At 39.3% G+C, this 23,400-nt stretch overlaps 1 protein-coding gene across 11 annotated transcripts in view; it reads left to right on the forward strand.

Moving 5' to 3' along the window:
- Positions 1 to 23,400, forward strand: part of ATP2B2 (ATPase plasma membrane Ca2+ transporting 2) — a 415,521-nt gene that overhangs the window by 138,232 nt on the left and 253,889 nt on the right. For all 11 annotated transcript variants that reach the window (XM_082768047.1, XM_082768054.1, XM_082768052.1 and 8 more), the window contains exon 3: positions 1,379 to 1,483. The gene's annotated coding sequence lies outside the window, so the exon portion shown is untranslated. The remainder of the gene's footprint in view (positions 1 to 1,378; positions 1,484 to 23,400) is intronic.

Consider the following 23,400-nt stretch of genomic DNA (forward strand, 5'->3'; position numbering starts at 1 on the left):
TCATAAAATTATGTTAAGCTGAATTTACCTAGAATACTCAAAGGGTGGTGTTAACCCTGAAATAAGCACCACAAATTGAAACAGTATGAAAGTTGAATATTTTTGAATGGTTTAAGCTGTCATTTAGATATAAAGAGGGAACTGAATGCATTTGAATGATTCACAGGACCCGGTGTCTTTCAAACCTAGTGCCAAGAGGACTGGGGAAGCTAGCTCCGTGATGCCAATCCAAGATGAAGCAGATGTGGGTGTACTGGTGTCTGTGTTGGGAGACCCTCATAGATAATAAAAGGTGTTTCATGTAGAGTTCAAAGGGCAATAACTATCCAGTGTTTGCAAACTGAAACTCTGTAGGCCTGCCTTTATGGCATAGTGTTACATTCGCATAGAGAACACTTGTGTCCAGCAGGACCTCTCTTCCTCGTCCAAATGCTGCCTGTGGTTTTACTGCACCTTCTTGGGGGCCTATTGTGGAAAAAGGCAGAATGTTATTTATTCTTGTCGACTTCAATGTGCAAACTCTAAGACCTCTCAGATACTCACTTCCAGGTTCTCCTGTCCCACAGACAGCAAGGAGAATCTCTTGTCCACCAGCCCTCTCGCTGGCAGCCACACACAGCCTGCTGCCACTGGGGCCCCTCAGCTCTCAGCATGCAGACTGCCTGCCATCTTCTGCAGCCCCTCTACTGTATGAACCCATACAGCACAAATAAAACATTGCTCTGTGTTTTTGACTCTTCCTGCCCCTCTCTGATATGAGGCAGAGCAGCAGATAGTAAAGCTACTTGACAAGCACTGTTTTTTTTTTTTTTGCTGTCAGCCTTTTCATTCTCATCTGTCTCTTGGCCTTCAGTTTCCCCTTCCCACTTTCAGCCCTTCATCCTCACCCTCCTGGTTAATGTTCTGCATTTGTCCCATAAATGGTGAATATTAATAATGTTGAGCAGGTATTCCAGAGCAGCTACACAACTTGAAGTGCTGAAGGTTTAGACTTGTCATCTTCAGTGTGCAAGCTATTTTTAAAGATAATGGAAATTACAACCAGATGAGAGTCGCTTGTCTGCACTAAAAGTACTGTTTATTTATATATATATGCAAGAGGCCAGAGTTTTACCAAGGCTACAGCACTGATAAATGGATAAGGGTGAAAAGCTTTGGGAGCTGAGGCTCATCATTCCAAGCTGTTAATGTAGATTGTTGGTCGCAGAACTTTTTAATCACATTATTTTACTGCATTATGTCTGTAACTATTTATGACACAGGCTGTTTGCTCTCAGTTTTATGGGGTATCCTTTAGATCAATCCTCTTGTTTGTTCTATTAATTTGTTTAATTCTCTGGGGTTTGTCAAGTCTAATTATCTCTTTTCTTTCTTCCAGTTTTGAAATCAAGATTGATTAACCAACTCAAAAAGACCCAGCTGGTTATGTGACTTGGAACCCTGTTTGTGAAGCACTCGTTCATTTTTACAAGACGACAGTACTGTATGTTGTTTTTCTTTCTCCCAAAATTCAAATTCAGCTGTTGTAATGTAATAGAAATCATAGACAATAGAAATGCAAAATTCCTGAGGAATTCAACTCATATTGATAAATAAGATCTTGATATTCAGTTTAGTGACACCAGATTAGAAATACAAGTGCTTTATTTGCTTTACCATATTACTAATCCTAGGTTTCTTCCACATAACAATGACACTTATGATTTCACATTGTCTAAGGAGAGCTTTCCATATTTTGAAAGATCAGTCTGCTTTCTCTTTACATTGCATTGCATAAAGTATGGGATTAGTGACTGTGACAAATGTGTTTGAGCACTTGACTGCATTGAAAACAGATTATGTAATGGCCAATACTGAACCACCGTGCAGGAAACATAAAGCAAATGCAGAGAGAGATTGCAGTGTCACTTGATGACATCTACACCAAGGTAGCTCCAGCGGAGCTATTGTTTCCTCATTGTTTCTCTCCCAGAACTCCAAGATTTTGGACTAAATAATGCTTCCTCTCTACTTAATTTATTTTCCCACCATTAAAAATCTGTTCTTTATAAAAATGCTCCTTAATTTTTAATTGCAAAAGAAAATTGCACAGATGAAGTATTAGCCTTATAGTCTTAACCTCAAGCATTGGAAAGTATACATGAAAGTTCCAGGAGTAACATTACATGCCTTAACACTTTTTTGACTTATGAACTCTATTGCATACACAAAAACTTAATAAGAGTAAAGGAATATTAAATACAGGTATGGTAAATATGTGTGTGTTTGTATGTGTATTCGTTAATTAACTCCAAATAAATCCTTTGGTCTTGTGCACGTCATCATATTACATGTGGTATGAACCCTACCTTTTTCTTTTCCAGTTCCATGAAACTGTTATGCCTTAACAGTGACTTTTCATTTCTGTAATTAATTTTCTTTCTTAAATTTTGGAAACACTACATTTACATGATGCTTCACTACGACTAGCAGGAATCCAAGCCACTCTATCAGGTACAGAGAAGCACCAAGTTATTTCAAGCATTACTTTAGTTATGACCACACGAGAACTCAGGCACCTTGGATTGGATGAGCTTTATAAACATGTTAAATTGAAGTTGCCCAGTTTGCTCTGAATGTATGAAAATTCTGTTATTTTCTGAGTGGAATGAAAAAACTGGTATTTATTCTTTTTTTTTTCTTTTTCTGTTGAATAGTAAGTGGTTCAAATGTACTGTAAGTGGTGATACAGTAAATGTATAATCTGTTGTTCCATTTAATACCTCTCTTGTTACTAAAGACTCATTAACCAAGAAGGGAAAATAAGGTATAATATTCAAACTATTATAGCAAAAGGGGAAATAGCACTTACTATCTACTAAATTAAGTTTAGTCTTATGAAATATTAGAATCAGTACAGAAAAATTAATAGTATTTACTCTGAAATAGAATTTTATGCAGTGAAGTATAGGATTACTTCTAATTCTGATGATTACAAGGGGATTGTCTTTGTACGTTTTCTGTAAGTAATTAAGGAAGCTTTCCATATTATATAGCTTACATTCTGTATAGGTGCTACAAAGAAGACTGTAAGAGTTAGCTTTAGATAGATTACTTATTTACTTTTACATTGTATATTAAAAAAAAATGAACTAGCTTGTATGGTAAAGTTTATAAAAAGCACTATGTTATACAGAAAGGCTCTTGCACAACTTTAATGTGTTCAAAACAGGATGTAATGTTTGTATGGATAGAAATTATTCAAGGATTTATGCTTTTGTCTCTAATAATTTCCAAATGACTTTCCACTGGAGCAATAGAATATGTGTTGTTCTCACATGTAAATATTAATTGATAGGTTCTTTAACTAAAACTAAATCAGAATGAAAATATGGTCATAATGACGGTGACAACTGTAACATTAATGCTGAAAACACTGCACTAACATTAGTACTTTTTACTGACATTCCTTTTTGACTGCAGTAGTTTGTCGCTATTGCTTTAATGAAGGATTTTAGTGGGTGCTGTAAGCTATGCAGACCAAATAGCATGCTTGTCTTTCAAAATCCTAGAGATCGAAGCTACATGTTTTTCAAAAACTCTCCTAAATCATCTGTAACACTTGTCTGTCGGATGTTTAAACATCTGTAAGAGACAAAAAGCTAAGACGGACTAGGCTGGGAGTGTTCTTAGCCATTCAGATATTTAAAAGTAAATAAATAAATTCCCACACAGAGGTTTTTCCTGTTGATTACACCCCTCCATCCCCTCCCCCAAGAGATCATCAAGATAAGATCAAGATTAAGATCATCAAAATACCATCATTTTGCCCCTTCCTTAGTGTTTTATGCATTAGTCTTCATTTATATTGTGGAAGGCAAGCTGCCATACATAATCACACAATTTAGTGTGCCTGTAAAATGAAACAAACAAACAAACAAAACAACAACAACAACAAAAACAAAAACTCCTAGAAATGCTTTGTTATTAGCTTCTGAAATACCCTTTTTGAGAGATGCAATGGGCTTATGGTCTAACTCTACCCAGATTTCACTGTTGTTTAACCTGCCTCAGAACTGGAACTGAGGTTGCATTTACATAAGATGTTTTTTTCCATTGATGAACATGTACACGGTACTGTTCTGGTTGTGTTAGGTGTTAATACAAGCTTCAGATAACACTAAAAAGGATGCAATGCTGATTTTTGTGGGTGTCTGGTGAGGCCACAAGTTCACAAGGATTATTTCTTCCTTACAAAAGTCACAGAGGTAATTGCAACTGTTGTCCTCTCCCAAAGGTATTCCTTTATGAAATCATGCATGTGTTTGTTTGGTGGTTCTTGTCGTCTGTCTAAGTCATTAAGGGAAATACTTTAGGCTTCAATGTTATTTCTATTCTTAGTAGAAATTGAATGCCCATCATAATTGAGAATGATGAAGCTGAAGAAATGGCTTCATCTTCAGCACCAGATGCCTGCATTTTGCTGTCGGGTCTGTGCACGCAGGCACTAGTGAAGCCACTGAAACTCTAGGCTTTTCAAGTAATTGTGACCTTTTGCTTTTGTAACTTATTCTTTGTTGGAGGAAAAGAGCTGTAAGAGCGAAGAGTGAGACTAGTAGTCTCACTTCATTATATTTCTTCAGCACCACTAAGATGGGCGCAAATTGTATGCCAACTCATCCCTAATGATCATATCTATGTCAACAAAATTGGTATCACAGGTTTCATGTCAGATAGTCCTGTCTGGTTTCTGTATTACTTTTTGTGGGACCATGTCCTGTGTTTTCAAGGGGAAGAGGGGTCTGTTCTGTTTGCTTTCACTTCTTAGAGGCTGGTATGGCATTATTCATTCAGTAAAGTTATGCAGAAGTAGAGTGCTCCTGTGCCTACCAGTACCTGTGCAGTTACCTCTTTTTTTTTTTTTTTTTTTTTTTTTTTTTTTTTTGTACAACTAAATGAAAAATAAAAATATCCATGCATGTCTGTGAACTCTCCCTCCTTTGAAAATCTGACCTCCCCTAATTAAATAACCTTTTCCTACTATGTAAAGTCAATGACATTTTATAATCATACAACTTGTACTTATTTTAAATTTGTCATTTTGAGAGGTCTGTAGAGGTAATATTAAAACATAACTATATTCAGTGAGAGGATAACAGTAGACATTACCTAGCTTTTGCTTAGGGCTTCTCACCAGTCAGTCCTGAAGTGGTACTGGTTATGTCGCATCTGTTTTGTAGGTAATGGAAATGGTGACCCTGAGAGGTTACGTGGCACATTTGCACTATGATCTTTCTATCTCTTCTGTGCTGACTGTGTTACTGAACATCACAGTAAAATATTTCTCTAGAGCAATACAAACAGCTCCCTAAAGTAATGATATTTTAATGTAATAAACTTAAAGAAAACTTTTAGTTGAAACAAAAATTTTGATGTGTTTCTGCTGCATTTCTTGCATCAGTACAGTGCTTGGAATTCTGCATGTTGTATGTGCTGTTCAAATCATTTGTTGCTTTACTTTTTTTTTTTCTTGGTAGGCTTTTCATGCTGCAGATTTTGTAGGTCTGTTACTGGCTTTGTACTGACTTATATTTGTTCCTAGCTCACAAAGCCTAGGTTAATGCCTTTTTACTGGTTTCCCCTCAAATACAGAACATTCAGATGTGTAATTCTTTAATATGACACCACAGAGGGTTGAGTACAATTCACATGCTAATATATAGAAACTAAATCTCACAAAGGAGGTGTGTTCACGTTTGTCTTCATTCACCGTATTTCAGAGGCTATGTGCCAAACCTTGCTTGACAAATACAGCATACTACATTTACCCCTTAATTCAGAGGGTAAATGCCTTTTTAAAGGTAAAAAACCTTCATCCTTCCTTAATTCTTTTGATCCTATGGAGGAGCAAAGGTTTTCTTTTATGACCCCACCTGTGCCTGCTTTGCTGATTACTCCACTTCTTACTGATTCCTGTGTTAAATTTCCCTTTTTCAGGAAGAAACTACAATGTGAATACATCCAGCAGAGACAGGACTTTCTGATTTTTTTTTTTTTCTCCTGCCCCTGCTGAAGAAGTCACCTCAGTGGCTGTGGTGCTCTTCCCTCTCTTTCAGCTTGCCCTGTAAGTTTAGCTCCTAGTTGAGATCAGGCTCTTTAAACAAAACAACAGTTCCAAAACAGTTCCAAAACATCAGTAAACAAAACATTTTTTTTTTTTTTTTTTTTAGCATAGATTTTGCTGGTGCATCTTGTTTATCTACTTTAAATTTTAAGTCTGCATTTTGCCTGCATGGCCTTTAGAGTTCCATTCACTTTACTGAATTGTGCACTCTTACAAGAGCAAAGTAGAAAAATTCTCCATTTGCTTTCAGTTTGATGATCTAATCATCGTCTATTGAATCCCTATCCATTTTTCCCCTGGAGAGTTCATCTAAGCCAGTAATATTAATACCTTTCTTGAATGGTTTGGCACTTGCCAGTTTTGCAGGGTTGTGTAATCCATTGCAATTCCTACATCTTTCCTGAGGCTGGTGAGTCATTTAGGAAAGCAGGGGACATGGGAGGGGAGTTTGTGTCTGACCCTCAATTCCTCTTTGCTGGTCACCCTCCCCTGCTCATCCTGACTGTGCTGTTGGCCTGTGCAGGGCCTGGCCTTGGGCTTCTCTTTGGACTCCTCATTTCTTTGCACCTTGTGTGTCTCTTCAGTGTCTTGAAATGCAGGTTTTGTACTGGCTTCTCAAGCGCAATCCTTGTCATCCCCTCTTTGGATGGTCTGAGTGACTTATTCCTAGGCCTTGTGTTAGATTTCTCAGTAATCTCTCCCTGCAGATGTCGGTGCTTCAACACCGAGTGAAGTGATGCTTCGCTTTTTATGTATGCAAGCAACACATGGTCTGCAACCAGCTACTTAAGCTCACAAAATATTTAAGAATATGTTTGAATGCAAGGTCTTACAGAAAATGCAAATTTATTACTTATTGCTTTTCACTTGATTCTTATGATAGATTTCTGGAGAGTGCTCCAAGGAGGGTTTTTTTGGTGCTATCACTACTTTTCCTTCATGCTTATGCTAATTTTCTTTCTTTGCTTGAGCCCCATAACACTTGTTATCAGTAGCTACAATTTCCTGCCACCTGTGGTGGAATATATTTCTTCATTATGAGCTTTTTGCTGCTTTCTGAAGTTTTATTTTTGATTAGCTGCTATGGAATTTCTACATATCATTTGCTTGTCCTGCAAAGCTTAATCATCTGATAGCTGGGAAAATTGCTGCCTCTGGTTGATTTTACTTTGGCCCAAAATCACTTGGTGTCTGTTCCTGGTACCAGTACTGATCTGGTATATGAAGTTCAGCAAAGAGAATGTGGAGGAAAACTCTTTTTCATTTTTTGTATTTTTTTTTCTTTGAAATGAAAGAGTGCTGAAAATGCTGAGGCCCAGTTCAAAACGATTTAACTGAATGGAGGTGGAATTCAGAAGAGATCACAGCTTTTATCTGAGTTTGATAAATGTTTTCTTAATGTTTGCAGAACTTCTGCATTTTAGAACCTTATATATATATGTGTATTTTTTCTTTTGTGGGAGGGGAGTGAGGGGAGAGGATGTAAGCAGAGGTTTACCACTGCAAATTCTCCTGCCCAGATCAGAAGAGGACCATGAATTATACCTGCTATTGGATTTATAAATGCAAATATGTCTTGCCAATTAAATATACCTTTCCATCCCTAATTAAAAAAAAAAAAAAGAAAGAAAAAACAAACCAACAACTTTTTATCACAAGAACAGCTGTCCAACCACCTCATCTATATCAGGTAGTTCTTCCTCTCTATCACTGTCATCTAGAACAAGGATTAATGCCAGGGAAATATTAGAGGGAGTGATTAAAAAAAAACATATGTGTATATGAGAGGCACTTGTAAATTGTACTGGATTTCTAGCATCAAAAGAGGGACTTGGCAATAGCAGATCTATAGCTTCAATGCTGTAGGAGGAAAGAAAAAAAATGGTTTTGACTCTGTGCTGAATTCTGCTGGAGCAGCTGGTGCGAGCTTTGTACTGGAGGTGAACTGGTACTCACAGGTAAAGCTGCTGCTCTCTGGAGTGTGTGCCTGTTTAAAAAAAAAAAAAAAAGGCAAAGAATAACTTTCTATTTATTCTTTATTGATATTTTTATCCTTACTTTTTCTAACCAAACCTAGCCTCTAGGCTATAAATTGCAACTTAAGGTAGATAAGTCCATATAAGTCTTTATAAACTATTAGGTATTCATGTAATAGCCCACTGAAAAGGTTGTAAGAATGACCTTAATGAGTTCCTCCTGCCCCCACTCCTCTACTTATGTTTTTGGTGCCATGCCTCGATGCCAAGGAATTCTTCCTCTCTCCATCATCCTCCAGGTCCCCAGAGAAATAGCACACAGCCTTGCTGGAGTAGTATGATTCACCACTGTAAATGTCTCTGTCAGTCTTACTTGAGAAACTGCACTGAAATGGAAATGAAATCTGTGCCCAGCGGGCATAGACATAACTTTCAACAACTAAACTCTTTCTTCTTTTTCCTTCCTTGTTTCTTTAAGAGTGTGTGCTTTTCTACATGCCAGTGTGCTTTATGGATGAGATGAAATGAAAAAAAAAAACAAACATATGCTTTGCAAGGTGTCAAGATTAAGGTGGTGCTGAACTGTTTTTGTTTTTCTCATAAGCTTTTCTCTAAATCCCATGAGGTGGCATTCCTGAAAATAAGCAAGTAGTTATACACAGTTTCTGCCAAGGGTCAATAGCAGATCCTTTCTTTGTGGAAGGAGTTTTAGTAACAAGGGAACTTCTTGTTTCTGTAACCACTTTGTGAGAGACTCTCTGGGTCAGAAGTTGCATCTGAAGCAGATTTCCTAATAGTCTTGAGCGAGTCGTCTGCATTCATCAGAGAAGCACTGGGTGTTGAAGAGAGACTTGATAGAGCTTGGTTGATGGATTTTGCAGGTTAGTGGGATTGCCTTTTGAGAATAGATAAGAATAGCTAGTGACTCCTGAAAATCCTGGTAAATGAGCGGTTAAGCCAGACACAGAGCATCTGCCAGACAAAGGCATCTACACCATGTCCAGGTTAATGGGTTGGGGAGACCCTCACGGTGAGTTGTTGCTTGATACAGCTGTGGAAGAAAAAGGGGTAAAAAAAAAAAAAAAAAAAAAAAAAGAAAAAAGAAAAAAATTGATTGCGTCATCCTTTTTTTTTTTTTTTTTTTTTTTTTTTTTTTTTTCCTTAAGAACCATCACGCTTGTTTTAGTGGGTATTTTAGAAGAGAATTAAGGGATGGCAAATTGGGATTTACAAAGGCTGAAGTGAAAGAGATTGCAATTGTTAAGACATGAGATTATTAAGGATCAGAGAATTTTCTATTATGGTTTTGTGGAATTTGAATTGATTTTGAGAAAACATGCACTAGTACAAAGAAAAGTTAAGGAAAAGGAGAAAGGAGGTTAGAGAAGAAAGTCCTGCAAGACTGAAAAATCATTTTATTGCAATCTGTATGTGAAAGAAGAATGGCAAAAATAGAAAATCCTCTGAAATAATCATAATCATTTAAAATATTGAGAATGTAAAAACAAATGTTAAGCTCCCCCCACCCCCCTTTTAATGCTTTTATACGTGTGAATACACATGCGAGTTTGTGTGCCTGTTTGTATATATACTATTTTAGTTCATCACCAGCCGAGGTCTAGTAAGGCTTAAAACTTGCTTAAGAAAAGCTCCGGTTGTTTTCCATTTGGAGTCTCATTTTAATCTTTTCATAAACTTTGTATGACACAAGGCTTTTCTTAATTCTGTAGTCAAATTTGAGTAAAATAGGTAATGTTCATACTACAATTAAAAAAAAAAAAAAAAAAAACATAAATAAATAAAAACCCCAACATAATCTAGATTACTTTTAATCTTTGCATTCCTACACTGTGTTATATTTACAAATGCTGTCTCTTGTTATAAGGCATTTTCAAAGTTTTTGCACTGGCAGTTCAATCCTCATCTTTTACAAGAAGTTGGAAACTGGTATGAATGATTCATTTTAAACTGCTATTTTAGTGGTGCACGCATCATCTTATATACAATTTTACATAAAACGGATGGGGAAATGCTAGTTTATATACCTCCTCCACCTATCTATTTAAATGAAAATGCATAAAACTTGAACAGGGGACTGTCATTTGGATGTATAATATAAAAAATACAGTAGGGAAAAACAAGGAGAGAGCTCAGGAGCTGTGAATGGTGATCAGCTAACTGCAAAATGAAGGAAATTCCATGGGCAGTCTCAAAACTCACCCTTGGCTTTAAGCCCCAGATGTTTGCTGTGCCTGAAGACAAAATAATCCAAACCAGCTAAAATAGAATTAAAAAAAATGCAGCAAGGCAAAAGATAAGATCAACATATGTTCTCACACTTCTCACACTTCTTTTTTTTTTTTTTTTTCTTTTTCTTTTTTTTTTTTTTTTTACTTTTTTGGAAAGAGAGATGAAAGGGAGAGGACAGATTCTTCATGAGTACTCATGATGGAGTAGAGCTATATGGGGGTGAGATTTCTGGTTAAAGACAACCAGAAAAGTTCAACTTCTTATAAAGTGTGACTTTTTAAGAAAATCTACATCTTGCATTGGCTTATAGTCCTTTTTATTAATGTGGGTACTGGCTTGAGTTTGCTACTAATCTGTTATGCATTGTGTAAAAATTCAATATCACAAGGAAAAGAAAGCACAATAATGATAATGTGACAGGTATTTCTAAGATTAGTCCTAAAACTAGGACTAAATAAAACAAAAACATTTATCCTTGTGTATAATTAAAATAAAGCAGTATATTGAAAAAAGTTTGCAATAGCTTTGAATGAACAGTGGTTGAATTTAATTAAATTTTATTACAGTGGATTTTGTTCCTCATTGTTTGCTGAGAAGTAATCCAAATTTCTCAATGCAGAAAGAAGTGATGTATGAAAAATATTATTTCAATAGTCTGTTTTTTTTTTTTAAATTTCACTCAAACTATGAAGGAATATAGTTTTAAGGGTTCAGTGTAATCTCTCTACAACCCTGTTTTTTTTGTTTGGTTGTGGGCTGTAGATACAAATCAGGCAAAAGTCCTGGTGAAATAAATGAAGTATATGCATTTGCACAGTTTGACCAGCCAGTCACGTCTATTTATTTTTTGTTGTGAGCAGATGGTATTTCCAAGTCTGTGCAGAAATATTGTCATAAGTATTTCCTTTAGTACTCTTTCTGTTCTAATTCTTTTCACAGCTCTCCTTCCATTCAGGACATGTTTGCTGTTGGAAATATGTGTTCTGACAAAATATTTAAAGGTGAACAAAGAGAGAGGGAGCTCAGAGAAAGGAATGAGTCTGTTTCTTCATAGTGTGAAAGTGATTGGTATACTTGTGCTCCTGTGTTTTGAATGATGATATGTATAAAGAGCATAAATGGATGAAAATTTGGATTTATAAAAAAAATAAGTTTCCTTATCTTTCCTGCACTATTTGCTGTTATAATGTTGGTATATATTTATATCTTGATTTAAACTGCCATTAAAAAAAAAGCCCAATAGACAATCTTAAGAAACTTAAATCCTCTGTTTACTTGTGACGGTATGTGAAAGGAAGCTGCATTGCAGGTAGCATTGGAGACACCATGGTGAATGGTGGGAGAGAGCAGCCTAATTTGCAAAGGCTGGTCTTTCAGTTACGATTTAAGTTGGGCACGTATTCAAGTTTCAAAAGGAACTGGTCTCAAAAATGATCAGCTTTGTTGTTGTGCCAGTCTCCAGTTTGTGTTTATCACCTGCCCTTAGATAGGCAATATTTTGCTGTAAGATAGATTTTCCTTATAATAATGCTTTATTGAAATGAAGGAAGTATTACCAGTAATTTTATAATGCCAGCCACATGGTGTTCTAATTCACTGTTGTAGTTCACAATATTTATGTAATTTCATTAAACATCCATACCTCCATACCTTAATTCCTCATTCAACTGAGGATAGCTACTAAAAGCAAGTTAATTTGGAGAAAAAGGCTTTCTGGCAGGAGATCCCAATGATTCTTTTTGTGTCTTAAGAATAGTTACTGGAAATATTCTGCTATTTTTCTGCCTCTAATTTATAAATAAACTTATAAGGTCCTGCTGTAAACTAGACTGTAGATTGTTTGGTCCTGTGAATTTTGATAGATGAGACAGAACTGACCGTAATATTACTGGCAAACTTGGAGTAACTCTGAATTTCAGGATTTAACATCTCGTTCCAATACATCTTCAAAATTTCATTTTTGTGATATTTTTGAATATTTTTAAAGTAGTCCTTTAATTCATATTCAAAAATAAAATAAGGTTCTTCCTGGAACAAATTCTTAACATATGCAAAGTGTTTTACAGTGAAAACTCCTGTTACAAAAAGACATATTTTTTACTGCAACTGGTTTGAAAGAGCAGGAGGTTAAAAATCTTCTAATATGTTTTTGAAATCTGCATGTCAGCACAGAGCATTTCAAAAGGGCTGCTGGGACTTTGTGGAAGTCACATTTCTCTTTTGATTTTAATTTTGTACCTAGAAAGGATTAGAATATATTAATTTGAGTTGATGGACAAATGGAAAATATTTTTAGAATGTAAGATGCATATTGGAAAAGATACATACTCGGGAATATGGCGTGAGAATCCTTATATATATATTTTTTTTTTAATTATTATTATTATTATTATTTATTGTGTGTGTGCAATGTGGAAAAAAATTACCCAAGTTCTTTCAATCTGCTATGCTGAATCTCTGCATTTTATTTGCTACTGTTTGTTTGATGCAAAGTTATTCATGACCTTGTTCCCTGAAAAATTCTGAAAAGGTATTTGAAATAGCAGAGACTCCTCTGAACAACAGCATAATTTCCTAGAAAGCAATATTTAGCCACTGATTTATTTGCTCATTCTGTCTTTCCATCACCTATTATTTTTCCAGAGGTACTTTCTCTTGATTGTGACCTTGCAAGGTGACAGATTAATTCTAGTGATTAGGAATTTGTGCAGGCTGCTACTCAGCATCATGTTTTACAAAACACGCTATAATACATGATATTCTTTAATTCAATTTAAAGCAGTTTAACTTTGAACAACCAAAATTCAGATGCAGGGGAAGCTTTGCAAGCTCATCCATCTTTTTCCTGCTCCCTGCTCCTGTGTTCAGAGGAAACTTTGAGAAATCCAAGCAAACTTTGCCTCTCGTCTCTTGCTTTTACCTGCCAGGAGGAGCTGCCCAGTGTGAAGAGCCCCAGTGCAGGCTTATGGGATGTGCAGGGGCCTGATAGAAACTTGGCAGTGCTCTGCTGAAAGCAGCCACCTCGCACCTGACTTCTCTCCCCCAAGCTTCCTAACTGCAATTTAACTGCTTAGATCTGCAAACATGGGTGGCATGGGTGGGCCATTTCTTTGACTTTTGGGAAACCATTTTCCTGTCACTGATAGTATTGTAGCAATTTTAAAATGGGACTTCTAAAATGGGAGTTAGGGAATCTTTTAAACAGTTTTGCAGCCCTAGTGGAAAAGGCTGCAGATTTTGCAACTGACTTTTTTTTTTTTTTTTTTTTTTTTTTTTAACTGATCTAACAGTGCTTCTAAACACATGGTGCAGTGGAAGATATTAACAACTGGGAGCACGTAACTTCACTAATAGTACAAACAAAATGTATTATAGTCTCAAAAAATAAATATATATATTATTAAAATATTATAGTCTCAACTACTTGCCACATGACAAAAAACAGTAAAAAGCTGTGATAACTGACCAGAAAAAGGGGCTATAATTTCTGAGAGACACAGAAAACTTTTTTTGTCACCTGTGCAAAGCTCATAGTTTCCTGGGCAGAAGTGATTTATGTTTGATTTTACACAGCAAATAAGCACTACACGTAGATGTTCTCCACTGGGGCACTGCAATTCAGTTTCATAGCTTGAATTTAGAGAAAGTCTGTGGTCAGTGAGGAATCATTAGCAACAGAATAATTTCATCTGGTGGAAGGCAATCATTTACTGGTGGAGTTGACGTGGATGGGAGCACGTCCATCAGGCTGCTGTTCTGTCACAGCCCTGGCTGGTGCAACAGCTGGATATTGGCCTTTCTGCTTTCACCTCCTGTCATGGTCACGGTCCCAGTCCAGCCTTGCACTGGTTCTTGCACTCATCTTTGAGCTGATATCAGTCCTTTCTGGGTGGCACATGAACTTTACACATAGTATGACTGGCTTAGGCTGCATGAAGCCAGTCTGTGGGGTGGAAGAAGCAGTGAACCACGTGGAGCTGACTGAGGTTGGAAGGAAAGTGACGAGATAAGAGGGCTGCTGCAGTTCCAATCCTCTACAGCTGCCTATCCAACCTTTAGAAAATAGGATTACTGGTCACTTTGTTAAAAGAACTACTGCTATGGTAGATTGGCTCCCTTCTTTCCAGAGACAGCAAGCATGCCATAAGATTGCATGTAATTTAACCATGCAGTTTAACACCTGTCCAGGTTTCAGTTAGGTCAGAGTTAATTTTCTTCCTAGTAGCTGGTAGAATGAAATATCCTCTTAGAAGAGAACATTTCAAGGACCCAAAAGGGTTCTGGTGGGCTTTTGGCATAGCTGCCTTACAGACAGAGGGCATTAAACCATTGCCTACCTTGCCCAGTTTCTCAGAGGATCCTTCTGTTGTGGGGTTGCTTAGGGTCGAAGAACAGCAAGTGCCAATTGCTACCACAACTGGGCACCAGCGGCGATATCGCACTGAGACTCCCTGATTCCCATCCATAAGCTAATTTGTCAGTCGGAGAGCCAAGGAGTGACCAGCAAGACTCATTCACCTTTTAATATGGCCAGTGCAAAAGTCTAATTGTGAGTGGAGACTAACAGTGGACTATTGTGGCCTGAACACCACCACTGAGTGCTGCAGTGCCGGACATGCTGCAACTTCAGTACAAACTGGAATTGAAGGCAGCCAAGTGGTATGCCACAATTGATATTGCTAACGCATTTTTCTCCATCCCTCTAGCAGCAGAGTACAGGCCAGAGTTTGCTTTCACTTGGAGAGGAGTCCAATATACTTGGAATCAGCTGCCCCAGGGGTGGAAACACAGCCCTACCATTTGCCATGGGCTGATCCAGTCTGTGCTGGAGGAGGGGAAAGTTCCTGAACACCTGCAGTACATCGATGACATTATTGTGTGGGGTGACACAGCAGAGGAAGTTTTCGAGAAAGGGAAGAAAATAGTTCAAATCCTTCTGAAGGCTGGTTTTACCATAAAACAAAATAAAGTCAAAGGACCTGCAGGAGAGATCCAGTTTTTAGGAATAAAATGGCAAGATGGATGCCATCAAATCCCAATGGATGTGATCAACAAAATAACAGCTATGTCTCCACCAACTAGCAAAAAAGAAACACAGACTTTCCTAGGTGTTGTGGGGTTTTGGAGAATGAACATTCCAAATTACAGTCTGATTGTAAACCTGTTCTACCAAGTAACCCATAAGAAGAATGATTTTGAATGGGACCCTGAGCAACAACAAGCCTTTGAACAAATTAAGCATGAAATAGTTCATGCAGTAGCCCTTGGGTCAGTCCGAACAGGACCAGATGTAAAGAATGTGCTCTACACAGCAGCCAGGGAGAATTGCCCCACCTGGAGCCTCTGGCAGAAAGAACCTGGGGAAACTCAAGGTCGACCCCTGGGGTTTTGGAGTTGGGGATACAGAGGATCTGTACTCAGTGGGCTTGAATAGGAAACCCTAGTCACCCAGGAATCTTGGAAGTGATTATGGACTGGCCAGAAGGCAAATACTTTGGGATATCATCAGAGGAGGAGGTGGTCGATGCTGAAGAAGCCCCACTGTACAACAAGCTACCAGAAAATGAGAAGAAATATGCCCTGTTCACTGATGGGTCCTGTCGTGTTGTGGGAAAGCATCGGAGATGGAAGGCTGCTGTATGGAGTCCTACACGACGAGTTGCAGAAGCTGCTGAGGGAGAAGGTGAATCGAAGTGAAAGCCATCCAGCTGGCTTTAGATATTGCTAAACGAGAAAACTGGCCAGTTCTCTATCTCTACACTGATTCATGGATGATAGCAAATGGCCTGTGGGAGTGGTTACAGCAGTGGAATCAAAACAACTGGCAGCGCAGGGGCAAACCCATCTGGGCTGCTGCATTGGTGAATGGAGCTGAGTCCAGTTGGAGGCCAGTCACTAGTGGCGTCCCCCAGGGCTCGGTGCTGGGGCCGGTCCTCTTTAATATCTTCATCGATGATCTGGACGAGGGCATCGAGTGCACCCTCAGTAAGTTCGCAGATGACACCAAGTTAGGTGCGTGTGTCGATCTGCTTGAGGGTAGGAAAGCTCTGCAGGAGGATCTGGATAGGCTGCACCGATGGACTGAGGTCAACTGCATGAGGTTCAACAAGGCCAAGTGCCGGGTCCTGCACCTGGGGCGCAATAACCCCAAGCAGAGCTACAGGCTGGGAGAGGAATGGTTGGAGAGCTGCCAGGCAGAGAAGGACCTGGGAGTGATGGTGGATAGTCAGCTGAATATGAGCCAGCAGTGTGCTCAGGTGGCCAAGAAGGCCAACGGCATCCTGGCTTGTATCAGGAACGGTGTGACCAGCAGGGCTAGGGAGGTGATCGTCCCCCTGTACTCAGCTCTGGTGAGGCCGCACCTTGAGTACTGTGTTCAGTTTTGGGCCCCTCGCTACAAGAAGGACATGGAGGTGCTTGAGCGGGTGCAGAGAAGGGCGACGAAGCTGGTGAGGGGCCTGGAGAACAAGTCCTACGAGGAGCAGCTGAGGGAGCTGGGCTTGTTCAGCCTGGAGAAGAGGAGGCTCAGGGGCGACCTTATCGCTCTCTATAGGTACCTCAAGGGAAGCTGTAGCGAGGTGGGGGTTGGCCTGTTCTCCCACGTGCCTGGTGACAGGACGAGGGGGAATGGGCTTAAGTTGAGCCAGGGGAGTTTTAGGTTAGATGTTAGGAAGAACTTCTTCACTGAAAGGGTTGTGAGGCACTGGAACAGGCTGCCCAGGGAAGTGGTGGAGTCACCATCCCTGGAAGTCTTTAAAAGACGTTTAGATGTAGAGCTTAGGGAAATGGTTTAGTGGGGACTGTTAGCGTTAGGTCAGAGGTTGGACTCGATGACCTTGAGGTCTCTTCCAACCTAGAAAATTCTGTGATTCTGTGATTGTGGCAAGATATTGCTGCTCGGGTGGAGAACCTGGTTGTAAATCTACGCCACGTAGATGCTCCTGTGCCAAGAATTGGGCTACTGAAGAACATCAAAACAACCAGCAGGTGGATCAGACTGCTAAGATTGAAGTGACTCAGGTGGACCTGGACTGGCAACATAAAGGTGAATTATTTATAGCCTGATGGGCCCATGACATCAAGGTAGAGATGCAACATACAGATGGGCTCGTGATCGAGGGGTGGACCTGACCATGGATGCTGTAGCACAGGTTATTCATGACTGTGAAACGTGCTGCAATCAAGCAAGCCAAACAGTCAAAACCTGTTTGGTATGGAGGACGATGGCTGAAATATAAAAATGGAGAGGCCTGGCAGGTTGATTACATCACACTCCCTCAAACCCGCAATGGCAAGCGCCACGTACTTACAATGGTGGAAATAACCACTGGATGGCTGGAAACATATCCTGTGCTCCATGCCACCACCCGAAACACTATCCTGGGCCTTGAAAAGCAAGTCCTATGGTGACATGGCACCCCAGAAATAGACTCAGACAATGGGTCTCATTTCCAAAACAACCTTATAGACACTTGGGCCAAAGAGCATGGTATTGAGTGGGTGTATCACATCCCCTATCATGCACCAGCCTCTGGGAAAGTTGAACGATACAATGGACTGTTAAAGACTACACTGGAAGCAATGAGTGCTGGGACATTCAAAAATAGGGACACACATTTGGCAAAGGCCACCTGGTTAGTCAATACTAGGGGATCTGCCAACCGAGCTGGACCTGCACAATCAAACCTGTTACGTACTGTAGAAGGGGATAAAGTTCTCATAGTTCACGTAAGAAATATACTGGGTAAAACAGTCTGGGCTACTCCTGCCTCAGGAAAAGGCAAACCCATTTGTGGAATTGCTTTTGCTCAGGGACCTGGGTGCACTTGGTGGGTAATGCAAAAGAATGGAGAGGTCCAGTGTGTACCTCAAGGGGATTTAATACTGGGTGAGAATAGCCCATGAGTTGAATTGTATCATGTTAATTATTATATAATAGTGTATGTCATCACTACTATGATTACTATATACCCTAAATGAAAATGGTGATTAATTAGAATATATGGGAAAGAGTGTAACCTGAGCATGACATAAATCGTATGGAATAAGGGGTGGATATATGTCCTGGTTTCAGTTAGAACAGAGTTAATTTTCTTCCTAGTAGCTGGTAGAATGCTATGTTTTGGCTTAGGATAAGAAGAGTGCTGATAACACGCAGATGTTTTAATTGCTGCAGAGCAGTGCTTACACCAAGCCAAGGACATTTCAGCTTCTCACTCTGTCCTGCCAACGGGCAGGCTGGGGGTGCAGCAAGAGCTGGGAGGGGACAGACCCAGAACAGCTGACGCAAACTGGCCAAAGGGGTATTCCATACCATCTGACGTCATGCTAAACAATATATAGGGGTGGCTAGCTGGGGGGAGGAGGGCCAGACTGCTTGGGGTTAGGCTGGGCATCAGTCACAGGGTGGTGAGCAATTGCACTGTGCATAATTTGTTTTGTACAGATTGTTATTAGTAGTACTATTATCATTATTATTGTTATTATTATTATTATTGTTATTGTTATTTTCCTGTCTTAATAAACTGTCTTTGTCTCAATTCACAGGCTTCACTTTCCATTTCTCTTCCCCATCCCAGAGAAAGAGGGGGGAGGGTGAGCGAATGGCTGTGTGGTGTTTAGCTGACAGCTGGGTTAAACCACAACAACACCTTATGGATGTCCTGTACTTAATGCACTTTCAACTTCATTTTGAGCTAAATGGAAAATTTTCAAACCTTCGTAATTCCTGTTGTTACCATATAGCTCTCTATTTCTGTTAAGCAGAAAGTTTTGTGCTACAAACATAACTTCAGAAAAACAAACAAACAAGTGAAACAATACAACATTCAAAATGTACAAAAGTAAAAGGGCTATGTGACTTTTTGCTTGTTTTAATAAGTCAGTATCACAGGAAAGCAAAATCAATACTTCTGTCTTTATGATCTTAAATTTGAGTTCAAGATACCACGTCAGTTAGCTTCCAGTCAGGATTTCTTACTCCCTGTAGCTGACTGCTTTCAGTTGGGCAGTGGTAATGACCTGGAGTTGAAATTAAGATCTTTGAAGGGACATTTGGTGACAAAAGTACCCCATTTCCTTCTCCCTGACTTTTTCCTTCTTCTTGCATTTAACACAGTTGCGAGCTCACTAGGGAAGAAAAAGAGAGCAGAAACTTTTTTTAATGGTGTGTAGGGAGGACTGAAATAAATTTTTCATATACATTGCTCTCTGAAACATGTCTTCTGGAGGTCGAAACAAGCCCCAGTGGCCATGCACGGGAAACAGGGAGAGCCTGCATCTGAGAAGGAAGATGTGGCACAGCTCACTCCGGCAGCAGTCAGCTCTTAGATCTGCTTGGATTTGCTCTGCTCTCCTGTATGTTTGCCAAGTAAAATGCTGTTTAACTTCAGAACTTTATGATTTGTGTTGTAAAACAGCATCATAAGAAACCTGTAGAACTTGTATGTAAGGAGAAAAATCAGTTTAAACAAATCCCCCACAGATTTTGCAACACAAGACTTCTCATGGATAAGTGAGCTATGTGACCTTCACAGAGACATTAATGTGGATGACAAGGTTTATTTGTCATGTATGAATGAGAAATCTGAGTGCGCAGAAACTTGATGAACACAAGCAAATGCACAGCTCAATGTGCAGTAGCTGCGCAGAGGTTAACTTTGTGATTCTTATGTTGCCACATCTAATACGATAATTACTTTTGGCACCTTTGTGCCTAGGCCTAATTCATCTTGCAAAGATAAGGTAATCATTTACCACTTAACCTCATTCTTCATGTGCCAAATAACACAATAGTACAATAAGAACGTAGACATCCAAGTTGGGAGTAAAGAATAGAGGCCAATATCTTGGGCAAAAGCAATATTTGAACAGTAAAATAAGCAGGATTAGAGGAAAATTCTACCTCAAAACAAGTCAGGCTTTAGCAAAGAGCCTTGCATTAGTATTTTTACTTGGCAAACCTTAGGCTGAGATCAGCTGTGGTGAAACGTACAATTCTCCAGCAAACATTTGTAGGTTTCAAAAGAGGACATGGTTCAATTAGTATTGCTGCACCATGAGTGGCATTTTATGGTAGGCTATACAAAGTTGTGTGTTCCTAGTTAATTTTTAGTTTTGTACTATAGCTTAAGCACACGTTGTACAAATATGCCTTTGCTCAGGGTTTAAAACGGCAACAACAACAACAAAAAAAAGACTGGGACACTCTTTAGTGTATTTGAAGTAGGGATGGCACAAGGTAGTCCTCGTAGAGAATAATATGTAAGAAGGTGGAAGAGACTGTAATTGACACTTGAAATGGAGATCTAAAGTATAGTTAATAACTGTGTTGATGGTTTCTCCATTACCTCACATGCATGACTTATGTTTACAGTTGCTTAACTGTTTATATGTAAATTAAGCTATTGCAGCTTTCTTTCCCTCTGTTAGGGCAGTTTTAGCTTAATTATGAAAAGGAGATTTGTGGGGAGCTGGGGAACATTCATGTTATTGTGATTCATTTAAAATTTGCTTCTTACGTGTTTGCTACTTGCCCCATGTAATTTAGTGTTTATTCATTTATTTGTTTTTCTTTCTGCATGGAAGAGCGTGCATTCACTCATTCTATTTTCAGTATAATAGCTGAAATTTTCAGTCTTGGAGAGTAGAAGAAAGGTGAACTGCACCTTCTTTGTGCTTTCTGGACAAGCAACTGGGATGCTGTATTGCTGCTATTTCTCACTGTGGATGTATAAACAACTGTGGAGTCACTTTAGAGTTAATTATATTGTAGCTCTCTTGTGGTGTGATGGAATAAAAATCATGAATTAATTGCTTCAGTGGACCTTCGCTCCTCTTAGAGCAAAGTTTCACTATACTGTAAATGCTTGGTATTATGTCAGTTCCCTAGAAGTAGTCATTATCACCTACACACTTGGTGTCAAGTGCTGCTTTCTAAAGAGATTAGTACCTTTTCCTCCTCCACCTCCTCCTTCTCCTCCTCCACTCTTGCTCAGCTAAGTAGAAGAGAATCCAAATTACCGCAACCATACAGGATGGAAAATGGAAAATAATGCCCCTGATGTGTGGTTGCTGTTTCAAGGAGAGAAATGAGATCCAGGATTTTATTCCCCTTCACTAGCACTTTCGTGCTGACCTAATTTCACCTGACGTCAGCAGGTTTAGCATGGTAGCTCCGAGCGGAATGGGGCTGTGAGCCTGTCAAAGCTGCACGCTGCAGAGTGGCTAAGTAAGGAAACGGGGGTTGCAAACCAGCCACTGGAGAAGAAAACACGGGTATTCACTTTCTGTGTAGTAGGGAAAGGAAGGAAAACTGCAATCAAAGTAACAATGGAATTAAATCCAAATAAAAAGAGGACCTTGAACCAGAATGCATTTTTTTTTCCTTTTTTTTTTTTTTTTCTTTTTTTCTTGGTAACTTCCGTAATATTCCTATACCTGTGAGAAGATTTGGCTAATTGAACTCTTATCAGTTATTTGCTGGTCACCTGGCAACAACCACTCATACCTCTGTTATACGGGCATGAATTTGTCATCTTACCAGGCAGGACTGACGAAAAGAAACAACAGTGCAGAGGTTAACTGAAAGGAAAAGGGGGAACAGAAGTTTTTCATGGTTAATGTCACATTCACTTGGATGCTACCTGTGCATCCAGTGAGGAAACCCAGTACAAGATGGAGAAATGGTATCAGAAAGGAAAAAGATAATAAATACATCCCAAGTAACCCACTGTTGTATCTAGCAATGTCTGCTTTTTTTTTTTTTTTTTTTTTTTTTTTTTTGAGAGTATCCTATTTACCTGCTGTGATCTAAATGTTATTTACAAAGGTGAAAGAGAGAAAATAGAACAAGCTGCTAGGAAATAGGTAATGTTGCCACACTGGAAAGATTGGGATGTTTGTGGTAGGGGACAGCATTCCCCCCACGTCCCATCTCTAATTACTGAGGATTTCCAGTTGTGCTTGCTAAGCACACAATCTGGATATTTCTGCTGAAATCTGTGCTGAAAGATTTCTCAAAGCTTTTACATTTTCTTCTGCTTCCTATTTAGCATTCCTTTGAAACAAGTGACTGAGATTAAAATTCCTTGCTTCTATCTTTTGCTGCCTTTAAGCAGACTCCCGCAGCCAGAAGCAAAAGGTTTCCTATCTGGGTAGTTGTCTTAACAAATAAAAGGCCACGTACCTTAGGCTGCAAGTTCTTAGTTCTGTAGAAAAATGCAATGACAGCAACAGTCTGGGCACTGGCAGTTCAGTGTATTCTATGTAATTTTCAGTTCAAAATGTTTAATAGGTCTGTTACTCATCTTTTCTGGAGGAGTTTTATGTTTATGGAGCAGAGGTTTCTAAACCGTGATACTAACGTCACTAGTGGTACACTTCAAAGTAGTGTGCAGAAATGGCAGCTCCCAGTTCCGTCTGCGCAAATTCAATGCCTTCATGCAGGCTGTTCCTCTGCCGGGTGGTTTGCCCTCATTTTCTGCTGTTGCAAGGGAGCTGCTCTCTCTGCAACCTGATTGCTGTTCCCCGCTATCGTCCTGCACAGGACCCTACTGGTGCAAAGCCCCCCATGCCTTGTTGGCTGTGGGCAGCAATGCAGCATCGTGTTGGGAGTCTTGTGGAGCAAGACGAGAACCTCTTCTGGAGGTGCAGACGGTGAGCTCTTACTACCACTGTTAGTGCATGAGCTAACTGAAGGTAGGGCTCTTAGTGATGGTTTTCGTGTTTAAATAGTGGGCATATAAGTAAAATAAACTCCTCAGATCGATGTTTGCAAGCAAGAACACATAGCTGAAGACAGAACTAGAAATTTAAAAAGGTGGTGCTAGAAGACAACACATGCACACACACAAAACAAACAAACAAAAAAAAAACCAAACACCTCTGATGCTGGAGGCTTTTACAGAGTTCCAGAAGTGTTGCGCCTGCGTAAGGTTTTGAGGAGATGCTCTAGGTGTGACAATTTTCACTTAACCCATGAATTGTGTGCACTCTAGAGAGGTTTTCTTTTTGCAGTGATGCTACTTGAAATCTAAGTAATGAGTTACTGTTCAGTTCTATATCTGAAGA

This window comes from Aythya marila (assembly GCF_965140915.1).
Source record: "Aythya marila genome assembly, chromosome: 10".
Lineage (NCBI taxonomy): Eukaryota > Metazoa > Chordata > Aves > Anseriformes > Anatidae > Aythya > Aythya marila.